Source organism: Cuculus canorus, chromosome 3 (genome assembly GCF_017976375.1).
Source record: "Cuculus canorus isolate bCucCan1 chromosome 3, bCucCan1.pri, whole genome shotgun sequence".
Lineage (NCBI taxonomy): Eukaryota > Metazoa > Chordata > Aves > Cuculiformes > Cuculidae > Cuculus > Cuculus canorus.
The window spans coordinates 62,643,621-62,650,269 of record NC_071403.1 but is presented as its reverse complement, the minus strand read 5'-3'; positions in this window follow the sequence as shown (position 1 = coordinate 62,650,269).

Genomic DNA, 6,649 nt, shown 5'->3' with positions numbered 1-6,649 from the left:
GACCCAGCAGCCATTGGACACCTCATTTAAGTATACTATTAGCAACCCAGAAGTTCCAGATATAAGCAGCAAGCAAGAGTGTATGTGTGCACTGCCTCCAGGCGATGCTGGTGCATCTTTCTGCTTCATGGGCTTTGTGTGTCCCGGCAGCGGCTCTTCCGAGTCTGCCATGGCTGTGAGGCAAGGACAGCTGGAAGGGTGCCAAGCAAGAGACCTCCCTTGCTCTTTGGGAAGGGTGAGGACCTGCTTCTGGACTTCCACAGCTCAGCCCCATTTCAGATTCCTGATGTGCAGTTCTCTGTCTGAACTGAGCTATGTCCAAATTGTCTGCTATTAACCCGTGAGGAAAATATTGGGCTAAGAATGTCTTAGAAGCCTTTGGAAAGGCGAGGACTGGATCAAGTGCTGATGTTTTATTATCCAGCTTTCCTTAACAAGCTCTCCATACACAGAGCACCAGTAAAATTTGAAGTCATATTTTAGATGTGGAAAAGACCTCATAAATTCTAATACTTACAGAGTATGTGAAAGGTATTTTTCTTTGGTTTTAAGTAAAAACATTCCCAGAGACAAGCATTTGGGAATTTTCTAGAGAAAAGATGTAGAGATACAGTCCGAGTAGTCTCAGTAGTTTTCATCAGCTTGGTGGAGAAAAAGTCACATGTTTTACAGGGATCTTTTCCGAAAAAGGCTTGATTTGGTGTCTCAACATTACATTAAGGAACTTAAACATTAAGATTCAAGCTAGTTAAACACATTTTTGCCGTGCTGCACTGCCTGTGCAGGTATTTATTAATTTAGTCTGTTGATTTTGTGACACCCATGTAGGGTCAAGTATTCTCGCCAGGTGATTTTACCTGATTACATATGAATTGTCTTTAGCATTGATTTAGTGAAAAGTTTAAACTTGCTCCTAGAGGTTTCTGTTGCCTCTTATGGACAGTCACATTGGTCACCAATACTTCTGCAGAACTAATATGGTTGTGTTTTGAATGTGTACCCTACACAATTGTATTGCCCAAGCGCATGACTTGGGAAACACACGCAAATGCAGAATCCTTACTTGAGGTTCTCTTTTAGTTAAATTCCTGCAGCAAATGGCACATGATCCTGTTCACCAGTAGCATGTGCCAAATCATCAGCCAGAGGAATCCCTAAAGGGCTGTGGGATTGACAGTGAGGCGGACAGAAGGTCAGTGTGGTCAACCAGGTTGACAGCAGTATGAGAGCTGTAAGTCTGAGTTCAGCATCATCATCCCAGACTTACATGCTGATGAGTCTCATCAAGCCAGCCAATACTTCCTGTGTCCTGTCCAGCATATGGTGAGTTTGTGTAGGCTTTGGGACTGACGATTTTAGAGTTACCGCCTGTCTGAAAGTCATGGTCAGAAAGTAGATTAATTTTCCAGACCTTCTAGTCAATATATTTGATAGCTAAGTTTCTGTGGACCACATCTTTAGTGTTACCTTGAAATATATTTTGGTGTCATGTAAGTGTATTATCACTCAGAGACAACACAAAGTGCTTCAGACACCAGGCAGAGAGCCAAAACTTGTCCTTGCATGAATATTTGCTCTTCATCTTGATCTCTGGTACCTGAAGGTCAAGTCAGGTCCAGAACCTCTTGTGAAGCAGAAACATTAAGTGTGCCAAAGAAGTTTTAGGAGGGCAAAGGTAGTTATCAGCAGTTTCCAGTTGGTTTTTTTTGGTGATGGGAAGTTAAATGGAACATACTGAATGCATCTTGTAGGATTGTATGATCCCTTGTTTTCTAGCTCTTTAAGCGTAAGATATTTTGCTCTCTTACCTTGGAAGCCACTCTGAGCAATTCCATAGCCTTTTTTTGCTGACACTGAGCCCAGCTTGGATCCATCTTGGAAGCTGGCACTTCTGTACAAGGATAGGATTGCTTGCAAGAGGCATTCAGCTGGGTCCACCTCCTCTCCCTTAGTTTCTGGAACACCTTTCCAAATCTAGTCCTATGTGCAGACATCAGGAAGTCAGCATCACTAAATATTTTTTGCTAAACACTGATGCTGTGCTTTGCCAATACCTTAAGAAACTCAATCCTCTGCATGGACATCACAAACTGGAGAGCCTGCTGAGCCTTTGGGCATACTACCAAGGACAGGCAGAGGACTGGGCTGTCAGAAAGCATTGAAACGTTTTGGGTTTGGGTCTGTGCAGCAATGTGACAGTGTGCTCCAGAGCGGCATTTCTTGCATACAGAAGGACGAGGGAATTCCTAGGTGCTTACAGCAAGAAACAACCAAGCACACATGAATGAGCAGCATGCTCCACAAGAAAGCAGACTTTCCTGCCACCCTGTTTCTGTCCAAGATCTTCCACCACGAATCCTTCACAAACCTGTTCCTGCTACTAAGAGCACTGAGCTTCTGTGTCTGGGTTCCTGTGAAACCTCTGAGAAACTGGAAATGAGTCTAGTATTCTCCTCTCTCTTGCTGTGCTTTGTAATCTCTAACCTACAGGTGTAGAAAGGCTCCACAGTCCTCACGGTCAAGTCAGAGCAGGCAGTCAGGTAGTATGGGCAGGCAGTTAGCATGCACTGGAGTTGGCAGTCCTTCTGGTGCTGTTGTTCCTGCTCCACCAGGGTCTCCCGTTCTAACAGAACTCAGTTACCCTTTCTTTCTAAAATAAAAATGGAGTATTCACACATTTATCTGTGGATTCCACCCTATGAACTGTTGTCCTGCCTTAGGTAGACCCTTCTGCACCAAGCTGAGCCCAGTGCAACCTGAAGCACCAGGGTGGAAAGGTGCATCCAGAAACAACAGGCACCAGCCCCTGTCAAAGAGCAGAGAGTTGTTTGGCTTTATTGAAATTTGGGGTGAGTGTTCTACCCTTGAAAAGGGCAGACCTGCAGCCCAATCCTGAGGGAAGTTGCCCCAAGATTTCAGCAGCAACTGGGCCAACAGCACTCAAAAGGAATGACTGAAAGCCTACATATTTAATAAAAACAAGATTTTTTTTTTCTAGGATTTTTTGGCTAGTGACCATTTCCTATTAAATTAGATGGAGTGATGTAAAATCCCTGTAGGAGAAATTATCATTCTCTGTTGAACTTCTGAAGGCTGTCCCATAACAGGATAAAGTCATTCCAGGGGCGTCGGGGAGAAGTACCAAGCAGCTGCACCTGGGGCTGCCCATGGTTCCCCTTGGTGTAAGCTCTGGCAATATGCCTTTGCCCAGGGCAAAGAAGCATCCTTCTGGATCTGTCCCCACTTGTGGCAGGTCTGGCTCCCACCACCCTGTGGCATGCTGGCTGGGGAGGGATTTTCTCACCCTGAAAATATCTCTCCAACAGGTACTTGCCAGGGGCCACTGGAATGTTCCATACCAACCCCAAAGTTTCCTCCAAATGGCAATGACTACTCCAAAGTGTCTACTAAATTAATTTGCTCTTTACAAGGAACTGGTTCTGGCTTTGGGTGCCAGAATATTGTCCTGTGGCTGCTAGTAACCTGGGCCAGAACTGAGCTTGTGATTTATAGGAGAAAGCCTTTTAGGCTCCATATGTGTCTCCTTGAGTGCCTGCCCTGCTGCTTTGCTTCTTTCCCTGATCTCTCTTCCCATTCCCTTGCCGCTCACGTTCTGGGTATTTCCAGCTACCTTTGAACAGGGCATTAATGTAGATAAATATTACAGCAAAGAAGTAATGGCCAAGTACTCTCTGCATCATCTATATGCATTGGTTGGGGAGAGATTTTTCATTTCGTACATCATTTGCTATTTCAGCATGTGGCAATTCTGCAAAATGAGGAAGGAGAATTAGAGAGTTGAAGATCCCACCCCTTGTTCTTGTCATTCCCAGCATTTGGAGGTGCAGGCACAGGGCAATTGCTGTGCAGGTACTGGCCTGAGACATGTTTGATTGAGCTCATGTGAATCTTATCCTGACCCTGTATTAGCCACCCTGTGCACGCTTTTTTCTTCCCATCTTTCTGCCTCTCTCTCTTCTTCGCTCAGCTGTAACACACCCATGTAGGCTAATCTCCTTTCCTACCCACCCCTAAACCCCTACCTTGCCATATTGTGCATTTTTTCAACATAATTGTTCCCGGCATATAGTGCACAACTATCAGCCCTTTCCCATAACTCCAATAAGAGCTTGTACACCAGTGAAGTAATCTTTCCCACCTGGGCTGCTCCTGTGGTTTCATATCACTTCATCCTCCCCCATGAGCTGAGGATGAGTTTAAAGCGACATCTGCTCATCTTTATGTTGGTTGCATTCATACTGGGGATCCCACAGCTCCCATTGTCAAGCAAGCAAGAGGAATAGCTTTGCCAGAGTCTGACATTTTCTGAGAGATAACCAACTCTGCTAGGCTCACCCTGCTATTAGAGGCTCCATTAAAATCAAGGATGTAGGTTTAGTAAATTTATTCTTCCACCACTGTGCTTACTCCACCTGCTTAATTTCCCCTCTAGTTTCTTTGTGAATTCACTTTCCCCCTGCTCCCTCCCTGTCACTGATGGCACTGGGCTGCAAGGTAGGAGTTGAGCCGCCTTCCCCATGGCAAACCACAGGCTTGGGTGGTCCTATACCTTCCTCTGGTCCTGCAGCTGGCAGAGTTGGTGTGTCAGCCATGCTCCTGAGCCTTGTTTGAAGTCTGCTGCTGGAAAAGAGCTACCAAATTTGCTTTGCAGTGACTGCTCCTTAAAGGCAAGGTACACCCTTACACAGCACCCTCTCAGCAACACCCCCACTCCCTGCAAAAGCGGTGGGCAACGGGGATCTGCAAAGCATTTCAGGTTCCTGCTGATCTCTGCAACATATCTGAAGGTCATCTCCTCTGTCATACTGCAAGTGTGGGGGGAACTGAGGGGTGTCTTTCTGAAGATCTCTTCTCCTCCTGATCTCACACACCATGCAGAGCTCATTCATCTCCGCAGTGTGCTGCTGCACTCCTTGAAGTGAGCCATCATTTCATTTTCAGTGACTTCTAATGTGTTTATTTCCCCTTTTCTTCCCCCAAGCAACAGCACAGGCATTGCTGCATTTGGCAAAAGAACAAAGCCTTATTGTTCAAAGCCTGCGTGCTCCAGTATCAGCTGGGACAAACACACCATTGCACTCCTAGACCTCAATCTCAAACGCCAGCTGGACAAAGAGTGAAAAGGCTCAAAATCACATGTTAGAAAAAACCTTTTTCCTTTATCTTGTCTCTAAAGGACTCTTGTCAAGTACGTTTTTATATCCATGCTTTCTTTTTGTCAGTAATACCTCTTCAGAAACCTGAAAGTAACATCTCTTTTTCTGTTGATTTGTGCCCCTGGGAATCACTGATTTCTCCCCCTCTGATCAACAGAGCTCATCGTGTTGATTTGCTTACGCAACTGTGTTATAAATGAATGTCAGCATAGCTCTGGTCACACAAAGCAAGCCTGCTATCCATTTCTTTGTGACTGCGTGGCAGCAACAGCACTCCCCTGTTGCACCTCCTCTGCACGTTGTACCTCCCAAGGCAGAGGGTAGGGTGATGCCTCAGCCCTCACACAGTGCTGTCCTAGCGTGGACCTTGGCAGCCAGCCACGGATGAGGCCCAGGAGGCCAGCATATCAGTTTGAAATTGCTTTGTAGCCAACCAAAACATATAATGCTAGTATAAAATATCTTATACCAATGCAATGCCAAATTTTTTCCGTCATAGATATGCCTGGAAAAAAAGGGCACCTTTTCTGATATGCTTATCTATATTTTAGAAATGTGGACCTGGGGTTACTTTGCTACTGAGTACCAATATAATTCTTTCCCTATGAGCCAATCTTCTCAGCTTTCAATTATTTTTGCTGGTTCCCCTGCTCCTTCTTCAGCCTGGCAGTCATGATGGTCAAGAGGCGCCCAGAAGAAAAGATTCCACATCAGCAATCAGACAGTTGCTCATCTCTCTGCCCTGGGATATGTCATGCAGCTCAAAACCATCCTGAGACCTTTTCCGTTGACATGACAAATTGTAAACTCCTGTTCAATTTCCTTATGCTAACCCTGCAAGGTCTTTCACTGCATTTGGGTCTCCTCCTCCCATAGGGTGTCTTAATTTTGGACTATTTCCTCCCTAGATATATTAGTCTGTGTGTCCTTTGAGCTAGGTAATTTTCTCCCCATGTCCCATATCTTTTTTTTATCCTTTCATGTTATATTTCAGTCCTGGCTGGTGATTGCATCTCCTCCCCAACGTAGTATCAATTGCAGTTTTAATAAACATGCTGTCTAATGCTTTTTCTAGATCATTAATGAAGATGGTAAATAAAACTGGAGCTAACACCAGTTTCTAGTAATAACCCTACTGGATGCCTCCCTGCAAGCTGACAGTTTTGTCATTGATCATTATCCATCACCCAGCCTGAATGTCAGTGTCCCCGGGTGAGGTAATTTATATTCATTTAACACCATTCATCACAGACTCAGGGAAAACCATGGCTAGAAAGCACCTCAAGAGGCTGATTTCAGAAATATTCTTGAAGTTTGCAGCCTACTCTTAAACACCAGCAATGATAAAGGTTTCACATCCTTGCCTGGCAGGTGAAGCTAGTGCTAGTTAGACTTCCCCTTTGCCAAGTGTCTAACTTTAATCTCCCTTGCTGCAATTCAGGCCCATTGTTTCTTTTCACACTCACAATGGA